This window comes from Bos grunniens, chromosome 5 (assembly GCF_055505025.1).
Source record: "Bos grunniens cultivar Pamir isolate PY7600 chromosome 5, Bosgru_T2T1.0, whole genome shotgun sequence".
In the NCBI taxonomy this organism is placed as follows: Eukaryota; Metazoa; Chordata; class Mammalia; order Artiodactyla; family Bovidae; genus Bos; species Bos grunniens.
In genome coordinates, this window is record NC_141169.1 from 80,674,446 (window position 1) to 80,687,215 (window position 12,770).

A 12,770-nucleotide genomic window follows, 5' to 3' on the forward strand; every position below is an offset into this window, starting at 1 on the left:
TCCTCACAGACATCCCCAGAAAAAATGTTTAACCAATCATCTAGACATCCTTTTGTCACTCAATTTAACACACAAAATTAACCATCTCTTAAGAGATAGGTAAGATCATATAAAGATGGCCCTGCTAAGTTATCCACCCCCTGCTTATTTAGTCAAACACAAATCTAGGCACTGCTGCTGAGATGGGATTTTGCACATTTAATTAAAGTCCCAAGATGCTTGACCATAAAACACAGAGATTATCTGAGTGAGCTCAGTCGAACCATAGGAGACCTTCAAAAAGCAGAAGGCAAAGTCAGGGAGATTTGAAATGTGACAAGGATTCCATGAACCATCACTTGTTTGAAGATGAAAGGGTTCACATGGGAAGAAATGTGGATTTTTTTTTGCAGAGAGCAAGAAAAAGGTGACATTGGTCCAATAAACACAAAACCTGAATTTTGGCAAATACTTGAAGTAACTTGTAAACCAGTCCTATAAATAAGAATCCATGTAGTTGATATATTAACTTTGACTTCATGACTTTAGGCAGAAAAATCAGTTGAGCCCCAGACTTGTGACCTAGAAAAGTGAGAAAATAAATGAGTTGTTTAAAGCTGCTAAAAGTGTGCTATTTAGGCACAGTGCAGTGTAAACCAGATATTATCTTTATATATGCAAACATAGATATTAAATTGTTTACAAATTCATGTCCTTTCCTAGTCACTTTTCATCATATTATATAAAATATTGCACATCCTTCATATTGTTACACAGCTTTCATAAATACTATCTTTGTGGCTGCTTACTATTTATCAAATTTATGTATTAGAGATTATTTAATAACCCCCCTATTGTTGATCATTTAGATTTCTTACCACTTTTTGTGGAAATGAATGTCTTCATGCATATGTCGACTGAAAAACGCACAACTTAAAAGCTGAGGATATTGTTTTATTCGACAGACAAAACTGAGGACTTTAGCCCAGAACACATCATCTCAAATCACTCTCAGATACTGCTCTGAAGAAACAAGAGAAAAGCCAGGATATATGCGAGTTTTTGTAACAAAGACCAGCTAATAGAACATCAGTAAATTATTGTTAATCAAAGAAAATCAGATATATCAAGTTAAGGAGTTTAGCACTTTTCTATATATGGGAAAACGTACAGAAGTCATTGAAACAATTCCTTTGATATGCACCTCAGCTCTCTGAGGCCAGTATCATGTTCTTTCTCACCCTGAGGCTCCTCAGGGCGCACTGTGCCTGCAGCTACTGACTGCTAGATGGCGGGCATCCCGTTTCCATCCTGAGTTCCCTCAGAGTTCAGCATCTGGGTGGCTGCAATATGGTGGCTCGATGGATACAACAGCCTTGGTTTACTGATACAGCAGGCAACATTTTTGCATTGACACATAAGACTTAAAAATGGATTGAGGATAATCACCTTAAGAGAGATTACTAGAGAATTCCTGGGTTAGAGGTATCAGAAACACAAGCTGGAATCAAGATTGCTGGGAGAAATATCAATAAGCTCAGATATGCAGATGACACCACCCTTATGGCAGAAAGTGAAGAGGAACTAAAAAGCCTCTTGATGAAAGTGAAAGTGGAGCATGAAAAAGTTGGCTTAAAGCTCAACATTCAGAAAACGAAGATCATGGCATCTGGTCCCATCACTTCATGGCAAATAGATGGGGAAACAGTGTCAGACTTTATTTTTGGGGGTTCCAAAATCACTACAGACGGTGATTGCAGCCATGAAATTAAAAGACGCTTACTCCTTGGAAGGAAAGTTATGACCAACATATATAGCATATTCAAAAGCAGAGACATTACTTTGCCAACAAAGGTTTGTCTAGTCAAGATGGTTTTTCCTGTGGTCATGTATGGATGTGAGAGTTGGACTGTGAAGAAGGCTGAGCACCAAAGAATTGATGCTTTTGAACTGTGGCGTTGGAGAAGACTCTTGAGAGTCCCTTGGACTGCAAGGAGATCCAACCAGTCCATTCTGAAGGAGATCAGCCCTGGGATTTCTTTGGAAGGAATGACGCTAAAGCTGAAACTCCAGTACTTTGGCCACCTCATGCGAAGAGTTGACTCATTGGAAAAGACTGATGCTGGGAGGGATTGGGGGCAGGAGGAGAAGGGGACGACAGAGGATGAGATGGCTGGATGGCATCACTGACTCGATGGACGTGAGTCTGAGTGAACTCCAGGAGTTGGTGATGGACAGAGAGGCCTGGCGTGCTGCGATTCATGGGATCCCAAAGAGTCGGACACAACTGAGCAACTGATCTGATCTGATCTGATCTGATTTAATGGTCATTCGAATCACTATATGAATGACCATGTCAATCTAATTCTTAGCTAAAGGTATTCAGGAGTACAAACAGTACTGTGCCTGAAAGTAGAGTGAGAATCAAAGTGCCTTGAGGCGAATCTGGAGAAATAGAAAGTTGCAAGTGTATGCAAACTGCAGAAAGCCATTTTTGTTTTTTCATTTTTCATGGACTCCTGATAGTGTTGCAGTCCGGTGCTGCTGGTTTACATCACACTGTTTCTTGAGCTTTTGCTCCATAATGTTTGGCATTTCCTCTTTAAGGTGATATTTTTCGTTTACTTAAATTGTCACAGTTTGATATTGATCACACTCTGCTAGCTGCTGAGAAAAGCCCAGATTAGAAAAGAACCACTATTTGCTGAGTAGGGGGTGAGGAGAATGCCAGATTAAATGATTCATTTCAGCCATATATGAAAGATAAACTAGAGAGGAAATACAGAAAATGCCCACATTGATCACAGATGAGTTTGAGAGCTATTTTGTAGAGGAAATAAGTGCAAAGGTGGAGGATATAAGAGGATGCATGCCTATTACATCTTTTGGAAAAATGGATCTTGAGGGTGTGTTTCTTGAAAAAAATAATTAGAACAAATATTATTCCCATTGGTCCTTGCTCTAGTTTCCCGTGGCTGCCACAACAAATTACTGCCAGCAAGTGCCTCAGAACAACTCTAATTTATCACAGATTTCTGGAGGCCAGAGTCTGAAATCAAGTGTCCTCAGGGCCACAGTCCCACTGGAGACTCTAGGGCAGAATCCTCTTGCCTCTTCTAGTTTCTGATAGCTCCATGCATTTCTCAGCTACCTTGGTTGATTCAGTCTTTGCCTCTGTCTTCACCTGAACGTTTTTCCTGTGTCCTCTTATGTATCTTGAAGTATGCTCGTCATTTGATTTAGGGTTTACCCAGGAAACCCAAGGTTTCATTCTAAATTCTTTAACCAATTACATCTTCAAAGCCTTTACTACAGATAAGGGCATATTCAAAGATTCTAGGGATTGGAGGGTGGAATTATTTCCGGGGGGTGAGGGCAGCCACAGTTCAACCCACCACAGTTCTTTAGTTTACCAGAGGCCTATTGTTTCAGGAAAAAAAAATTGTTTATGGGAGATAATTTATGGCTCATCACTAACTAGGGTGAAAAATACTTCCAGAAACTGGTTCAGCACTGGAACAACTTCCCAGTGATGGCATGCCAAGTCTCTCCTCTACAGCTCCTTCAATATCACCTCTCCTCTTCTAGGCAGGAAGCATGTGTTTTCAGAAATGATCCATTAAGCAATGTTTGTATGTACACTCAACGTTTCTGAGTGTAGCATCTGTCAGTTTCCATGGTGTAAGCACTCACATGATGTCACTGAACACAAAGTTGAAAGTGATACGCCCAGATGGACCCAGCACACCACTATCAGTAGACGGTATTACTGTCTGAACCAGTTTCTATGTCACATGCATTTTTAATTCAAGGTGACTTGTACATGTTCTATCATTTTTTCCTGTGAACTCACAATAAATGTAGAGACCAAGAATGGCCATGCTTAGTTCAGGAATGTCTAACTTGGTAAATTAAATAGAAGAACTGCCTGAAATTAAACTTCAATGCATAGATGACTCTATTATTTCAGATAAATGCACTTCCTGTACAGAGGACAAAGGAATAAATTTATTTTCAATATATCATGTATTTTTCTCCTGCAGTAATTTCTTTTCATATTTTTTTTTCTAATTTTATTTTATTTTTAAACTTTACATAATTGTATTAGTTTTGCCAAATATCAAAATGAATCCGCCACAGGTATACATGTGTTCCCCATCCCGAACCCTCCTCCCTCCTCCCTCCCCATACCATCCCTCTGGGCCGTCCAGTGCACCAGCCCCAAGCATCCAGCATCGTGCATCGAACCTGGACTGGCAACTCGTTTCCTACATGATATTTTACATGTTTCAATGCCATTCTCCCAAATCTTCCCACCCTCTCCCTCTCCCACAGAGTCCATAAGACTGTTCTATACATCAGTGTCTCTTTTGCTGTCTCGTATACAGAGTTATTGTTACCATCTTTCTAAATTCCATATATATGCGTTAGTATACTGTATTTATGTTTTTCCTTCTGGCTTACTTCACTCTGTATAATAGGCTCCAGTTTCATCCACTTCATTAGAACTGATTCAAATGTATTCTTTTTAATGGCTGAGTAATACTCCATTGTGTATATGTACCACCGCTTTCTTATCCATTCATCTGCTGATGAGCATCTAGGTTGCTTCCATGTCCTGGCTATTATAAACAGTGCTGCGATGAACATTGGGGTACACATGTCTCTTTCCCTTCTGGTTTCCTCAGTGTGTATGCCTAGCAGTGGGATTGCTGGATCATAAGGCAGTTCTATTTCCAGTTTTTTGAGGAATCTCCACACTGTTCTCCATAGTGGCTGTACTAGGTTGCATTCCCACCAACAGTGTAAGAGGGTTCCCTTTTCTCCACACCCTCTCCAGCATTTATTATTTGTAGACTTTTGGATCGCAGCCATTCTGACTGGTGTGAAATGGTACCTCATAGTGGTTTTGATTTGCATTTCTCTGATAATGAGTGATGTTGAGCATCTTTTCATGTGTTTGTTAGCCATCTGTATGTCTTCTTTGGAGAAATGTCTATTTAGTTCTTTGGCCCATTTTTTGATTGGGTCGTTTATTTTTCTGGAGTTGAGCTGTAGGAGTTGCTTGTATATTTTTGAGATTAGTTGTTTGTCGGTTGCTTCATTTGCTATTATTTTCTCCCATTCTGAAGGCTGTCTTTTCACCTTGCTAATAGTTTCCTTTGATGTGCAGAAGCTTTTAAGGTTAATTAGGTCCCATTTGTTTATTTTTGCTTTTATTTCCAATATTCTGGGAGGTGGGTCATAGAGGATCCTGCTGTGATGTATGTCGGAGAGTGTTTTGCCTATGTTCTCCTCTAGGAGTTTTATAGTTTCTGGTCTTACGTTTAGATCTTTAATCCATTTTGAGTTTATTTTTGTGTATGGTGTTAGAAAGTGGTCCAGTTTCATTCTTTTACAAGTGGTTGACCAGATTTCCCAGCACCACTTGTTAAAGAGATTGTCTTTAATCCATTGTATATTCTTGCCTCCTTTGTCAAAGATAAGGTGTCCATATGTGCGTGGATTTATCTCTGGGCTTTCTAGTTTATTCCATTGATCAATATTTCTGTCTTTGTGCCAGTACCATACTGTCTTGATAACTGTGGCTTTGTAGTAGAGCCTGAAGTCAGGTAGGTTGATTCCTCCAGTTCCATTCTTCTTTCTCAAGATCGCTTTGGCTATTCGAGGTTTTTTGTATTTCCATACAAATTGTGAAATTATTTGTTCTAGCTCTGTGAAGAATACTGTTGGTAGCTTGATAGGGATTGCATTGAATCTATAAATTGCTTTGGGTAGTATACTCATTTTCACTATATTGATTCTTCCAATCCATGAACATGGTATATTTCTCCATCTATTAGTGTCCTCTTTGATTTCTTTCACCAGTGTTTTATAGTTTTCTATATATAGGTCTTTAGTTTCTTTAGGTAGATATATTCCTAAGTATTTTATTCTTTCCGTTGCAATGGTGAATGGAATTGTTTCCTTAATTTCTCTTTCTGTTTTCTCATTATTAGTGTATAGGAATGCAAGGGATTTCTGTGTGTTGATTTTATATCCTGCAACTTTACTATAGTCATTGATTATTTCTAGTAATTTTCTGGTGGAATCTTTAGGGTTTTCTATGTAGCGGATCATGTCATCTGCAAATAGTGAGAGTTTTACTTCTTCTTTTCCAATTTGGGTTCCTTTTATTTCTTTTTCTGCTCTGATTGCTGTGGCCAGAACTTCCAAAACTATGTTGAATAGTAATGGTGAAAGTGGGCACCCTTGTCTTGTTCCTGACTTTAGAGGAAATGCTTTCAATTTTTCACCATTGAGGATAATGTTTGCTGTGGGTTTGTCATATATAGCTTTTATTATGTTGAGGTATGTTCCTTCTATTCCTGCTTTCTGGAGAGTTTTTATCATAAATGGATGTTGAATTTTGTCAAAGGCTTTCTCTGCATCTATTGAGATAATCATATGGTTTTTATTTTTCAATTTGTTAATGTGGTGTATTACATTGATTGATTTGTGGATATTGAAGAATCCTTGCATCCCTGGGATAAAGCCCACTTGATCATGGTGTATGATCTTTTTAATGTGTTGCTGGATTCTGATTGCTAGAATTTTGTTAAGGATTTTTGCATCTATGTTCATCAGTGATATTGGCCTGTAGTTTTCTTTTTTTGTGGCATCTTTGTCAGGTTTTGGTATTAGGGTGATGGTGGCCTCATAGAATGAGTTTGGAAGTTTACCTTCCTCTGCAATTTTCTGGAAGAGTTTGAGCAGGATAGGTGTGAGCTCTTCTCTAAATTTTTGGTAGAATTCAGCTGTGAAGCCGTCTGGACCGGGGCTTTTGTTTGCTGGAAGATTTTTGATTACAGTTTCAATTTCCATGCTTGTGATGGGTCTGTTAAGATTTTCTATTTCTTCCTGGTCCAATTTTGGAAAGTTGTACTTTTCTAAGAATTTGTCCATTTCTTCCACGTTGTCCATTTTATTGGCATATAATTGTTGATAGTAGTCTCTTATGATCCTTTGTATTTCTGTGTTGTCTGTTGTGATCTCTCCATTTTCGTTTCTAATTTTGTTGATTTGATTTTTCTCCCTTTGTTTCTTGATGAGTCTGGCTAATGGTTTGTCAATTTTATTTATCCTTTCAAAGAACCAGCTTTTGGTTTTGTTGATTTTTGCTATGGTCTCTTTTGTTTCTTTTGCATTTATTTCTGCTCCAATTTTTAAGATTTCTTTCCTTCTACTAACCCTGGGGTTCTTCATTTCTTCCTTTTCTAGTTGCTTTAGGTGTAGAGTTAGGTTATTTATTTGACTTTTTTCTTGTTTCTTGAGGTGTGCCTGTATTGCTATGAACTTTCCCCTTAGGACTGCTTTTACCGTGTCCCACAGGTTTTGGGTTGTTGTGTTTTCATTTTCATTCGTTTCTATGCAAATTTTGATTTCTTTTTTGATTTCTTCTGTGATTTGTTGGTTATTCAGCAGTGTGTTGTTCAGCCTCCATATGTTGGAATTTTTAATAGTTTTTCTCCTGTAATTGAGATCTAATCTTACTGCATTGTGGTCAGAAAAAATGCTTGGAATGATTTCTATTTTTTTGAATTTACCAAGGCTAGCTTTATGGCCCAGGATGTGATCTATCCTGGAGAAGGTTCCATGTGCGCTTGAGAAAAAGGTGAAATTCATTGTTTGGGGATGAAATGTCCTATAGATATCAATTAGGTCTAACTGGTCTATTGTATCGTTTAAAGTTTGTGTTTCCTTGTTAATTTTCTGTTTAGTTGATCTATCCATAGGTGTAAGTGGGGTATTAAAGTCTCCCACTATTATTGTGTTATTATTAATTTCTCCTTTCATACTTGTTAGCATTTGTCTTACGTACTGTGGTGCTCCCGTGTTGGGTGCATATATATTTATAATTGTTATATCTTCTTCTTGGATTGATCCTTTGATCATTATGTAGTGACCTTCTTTGTCTCTTTTCACAGCCTTTGTTTTAAAGTCTATTTTATCTGATATAAGTATTGCTACTCCTGCTTTCTTTTGGTCCCTATTTGCATGGAAAATCTTTTTCCAGCCCTTCACTTTCAGTCTGTATGTGTCCCCTGTTTTGAGGTGGGTCTCTTGTAGACAACATATGTGGGGGTCTTGTTTTTGTATCCATTCAGCCAGTCTTTGTCTTTTGGTTGGGGCATTCAACCCATTTACGTTTAAGGTAATTACTGATAAGTATGATCCCGTTGCCATTTACTTTATTGTTTTGGGTTCGAGTTTATACACCGTTTTTGTGTTTCCTGTCTAGAGAATATCCTTTAGTATTTGTTGGAGAGCTGGTTTGGTGGTGCAGAATTCTCTCAGCTTTTGCTTGTCTGAAAAGCTTTTGATTTCTCCTTCATACTTGAATGAGATCCTTGCTGGGTACAATAATCTGGGCTGTAGGTTATTTTCTTTCATCATTTTAAGTATGTCTTGCCATTCCCTCCTGGCTTGAAGAGTTTCTATTGAAAGATCAGCTGTTATCCGTATGGGAATTCCCTTGTGTGTTATTTGTTGTTTTTCCCTTGCTGCTTTTAATATTTGTTCTTTGTGTTTGATCTTTGTTAATTTGATTAATATGTGTCTTGGGGTGTTTCTCCTTGGGTTTATCCTGTTTGGGACTCTCTGGGTTTCTTGGACTTGGGTGATTATTTCCTTCCCCATTTTAGGGAAGTTTTCCACTATTATCTCCTCAAGTATTTTCTCATGGTCTTTCTTTTTGTCTTCTTCTTCTGGAACCCCTATGATTTGAATGTTGTAGCGTTTAATATTGTCCTGGAGGTCTCTGAGATTGTCCTCATTTCTTTTAATTCGTTTTTCTTTTATCCTCTCTGATTCATTTATTTCTACCATTCTATCTTCTAATTCACTAATCCTGTCTTCTGCCTCTGTTATTCTACTATTTGTTGCCTCCAGAGTGTTTTTAATTTCACTTATTGCATTATTCATTATATATTGACTCTTTTTTATTTCTTCTAGGTCCTTGTTAAACCTTTCTAGCATCTTCTCAATCCTTGTCTCCAGGCTATTTATCTGTGATTCCATTTTAGTTTCAAGATTTTGGATCAATTTCACTATCATTATTCGGAATTCTTTATCAGGTAGATTCCCTATCTCTTCCTCTTTTGTTTGGTTTGGTGGGCATTTATCCTGTTCCTTTATCTGCTGAGTATTCCTCTGTCTCTTCATCTTGTTTAAATTGCTGAGTTTGGGGTGTCCTTTCTGTATTCTGACAGTTTGTGGAGTTCTCTTTATTGTGGCGTTTCCTCACTGTGTGTGGGTTTGTACAGGTGGCTTGTCAAGGTTTCCTGGTTAGGGAAGCTTGTGTCGGTGTTCTGGTGGGTGGAGCTGTATTTCTTCTCTCTGGAGTGCAATGAAATGTCCAGTAATGATTTATGAGATGTCTATAGTTTTGGGGTGACTTTGGGCAGCCTGTATCTTGAAGCTCAGGGCTGTGTTCCTTTGTTGCTAGAGAATTTGTTTGGTATGTCTTGCCCTGGAATTTATTGGCCCTTGTGTGGTGCTTGGTTTCAGTGTCGGTATGGATGCATTTGATGAGCTCCCGTCAATTAATGTTCCTTGGAGTCAGGAGTTCCCTGGAGTCAGGGTTTGGACTTAAGTCTCCTGCTTCTGGTTATCGGTCTTATTTTTACAGTAGTTTCAAAACTTCTCCTTCTATACAGCACCATTGATAAAACATCTACATTAAAGATGAAAAGTTTCTCTACAGTGAGGGTCACTCAGAGAGGTTCACAGGGTTACATGGAGAAGAGAAGAGGGAGGAGGGAGTTAGAGGTGACCCAAATGAGATGAGGTGAATCAATAGTGGAGAGAGTGGGCTAGCCAGTAGTCACTTCCTTATGTGCACTCCACAACTGGACCACTCAGAGATGTTCATGGGGTTATACAGAGAAGAGAAGAAGGAGGAAGGTAACAGAGGTGGCCAGAAGGATAAAAGGGGGGAATGAAAAGGAGGGAGACAGATCCAGCCAGTAATCAGTTCCCTAAGTGTTCTCCACCGTCTGGAACACACAGAATTTCACAGAGTTGGGTAGAGTAGAGAGGGGTTAGGGAGGAGACACAGGCGACCTGGTGGAGAAAAAGGAGAGTCCAAAAGGAGAGAGAGCAGTCAAGCCAGTAATCTCACTCCCTAGTGAAAAATGGGTCCTGAAGATTGGGTCCTTAAAGGTACAAAATTGGTAACAAATACATAAAAGCAAAAATTAAAAATCTAGAGTAAAGTTTGGAATTTCAAAAATACGATGTTAAAGAAAAGAAGAAGGAAAAGAAAGAGAGAAAAAACGAACAAACAAAAACAAACAAGGTCGCGAAAATTATAAAGAAAGTACAGGTACAAAATTGATAACTAATACCAGACAGCAAAAATTAAAAATCTAGAGTAGAGTTTGGAATTTCAAAAATACGATGTTAAAGAAAAGAAGAAGGAAAAGAAAGAGAGAAAAAACAAACAAACAAAAACAAACAAGGTCGCGAAAATTATAAAGAAAGTACAGGTACAAAATTGATAGCTAATACCAGAAAGCAAAAATTAAAAATCTAGAGTAGAGTTTGGAATTTCAAAAATACAATGTTAAAAAAAAAAAAGAAGAAGAAGAAGAAAAATAAAGAGAGAAAACAAATACGAACAATGTCACAAAAATTATAAAGAAAATACAGGTACAAAATTGATATCAAATAACAAAAAGCATAAATTAAAAATCTAGAGTAAAGTTTGGAATTTCAGATATACAATGTTATATAAAAGAAGAAGAGAAAGAAACAGAGACGGAAAAAAAAAAAAAGTCAGAAATTATATAAAAAAAAAAAACTATAGGTACAAAATTGATAACATATACCAAAAAGCGAAAATTAAAAATCTAGAGTAGAGTTTGGAATTTCAAAAATACAATGTTAAAGAAAAGAAGAAAAAAACAAAAACAAACAAAAAACAAGGTCAAAAAATTATAAAATATATATATATGAAGTTTGCTGAAGAAGAAAAAAATAGGGTCTTTTTTTTTTTTTTTGCAAAGTAATAGGTTATAAAAGTGAAATTTAAAGGAACAATAGAGGACTTAAAAAAAAAAAGGAAAGAATGATCGTAAAAATAATAAAAATATATCTAGGACTTTTTTGTGTTTTTTTTGTGGGTGTTGTGGGTTCAGTTCATTTTTGGCTAGTTCCTTGGTCAGATTTATATTTCTCAAGATCTATAGGCCCCTTCCTATGTAGTCCGTAGTAACCACAGGGTTTTGATCTATTGCCTGTAGCTTCCAAGGCGTTTCCCTCTGTTATATCTTCTTCTGTTTGCTAGTCTCTTCAGTATCTGGTTTCTGCCCTGACACAAAGGGCACGGTGGAGGACACTTTTTTTTCTTTTTTTTTTTTTTTTTAGGCTTACTTGTTCAGTCGCGCTGTGGGGAGGGAGGGAGGGAGGGATGCTGCAAACAAATAACACTGGCGTGGGCTCACAGTGCCTCAGCCACACTGGGTCTGCCCCCGCTCACGGCGCGTGTAGCCTCCCTGTCCACACTGCTCGGACTCTAGGTTGTTCCGCCGGGAACAATCCGAGGCTGGCCCTGGGCTGCATGCACCTCCCAGGTCCAAGCCGCTCAGGTTCAGGCACTCGGGTAGTCCTCAGAGGCGCAGACTCAGTTGGGCCTGCGTTTTGTGCTCTTCCCAGGTCCGAGCAGCTCAGGTGATGAGGTGTTTGGCGAGCGCCAATGCTGCGACTTATCGCCTCCCCGCCACTCGGTTATCTGGGTGTTAAAACCGGCGCACCTTCTCAGGCAGATGTTGACCGTCCAGACCCCCAAGAAGTTTTAGTTAGCAAAGAAGCCTGCTTACAGTTTTATAGATAATGTCTCTCTGGGGCTGCGATTGCCCCCTTCCGGCTCTGGCTGCCTGTCACCGGAGGGGGAAGGTTTGCAGCCGGCTATCTCTGTTCAGTCCTTTGTTCCGTGCGCGGGCCTGGCGGTCTTAGGTTAGGCTGGCTTTTCGCGTGGTAGATATCCCACAGTCTGGTTTGCTAGCCCAAATTATTTCGCTCAGATAGCGCTCAGGGTATTCAGGCCAGATTCTTACTCTCAGTGATGCAGCCCACGCCGCGCCTCCCTGCCCAGCCCCGGCTTGCTAATGGCGGATGCAGGCGTCTGCGCTGCTTCTCCGCTGGGGGAGTTACCGTAGGGCTCGCAATCTGCGAGTTTTAATTGCTTATTTATTTTTTTCTCCCTGTTATGTTGCCCTCTGTGCTTCCAAAGCTCGGCACAGATTCGGCAGTGAGAAGGTTTCCTGGTGTTTGGAAACTTCTCTCTTTTTAAGATTCCCGTCCCCGGACGGAACTCCGTCCCTCCCTCTTTTGTCTCTTTTTTTTTTTGTTTTTAATATTTTTTCCTACCTCCTTTCGAAGAGTTGGGTTGCTTTTCTGGGTGCCTGGTGTCCTCTGCCGGCATTCAGAAGTTGTTTTGTGGAATTTACTCGACGTTTAAATGCTCTTTTGATGAATTTGTGGGGGAGAAACTGTTCTCCCCGTCCTACTCCTCCGCCATCTTGGCTCCTCCCTCCTTTTCATATTTTTAAAAGTGAAGTTTTAATGCCTCCTTGAAATTCAGAAGCATGGGTAAAAGGAAAAGAAAGACAAGTGTGCAAGACTGTTCTTTGAGTCTAAGGATTTTAGAGATGTAATTACATGATATTGATACGTGTGCTACTTTGAATAACTTTGTTAAAATTCTGGACTTCAAAATTTTCATTTCTAGTTAAAACCTAGTTGAATAA

At 38.9% G+C, this 12,770-nt stretch overlaps 1 long non-coding RNA gene across 1 annotated transcript; it reads right to left on the minus strand.

Annotated features, from left to right (window-relative positions):
- Positions 1-328: 328 nt before the first annotated feature.
- On the minus strand, positions 329-12,554 carry LOC147372516 (uncharacterized). Its single transcript, XR_015164143.1, has 2 exons — positions 12,391-12,554; positions 329-561 (listed from the first exon to the last, which is right to left on the minus strand). It is a non-coding gene; the product is annotated as an uncharacterized LOC147372516 (long non-coding RNA).
- Between the last annotated feature and the right edge of the window lie 216 nt (positions 12,555-12,770).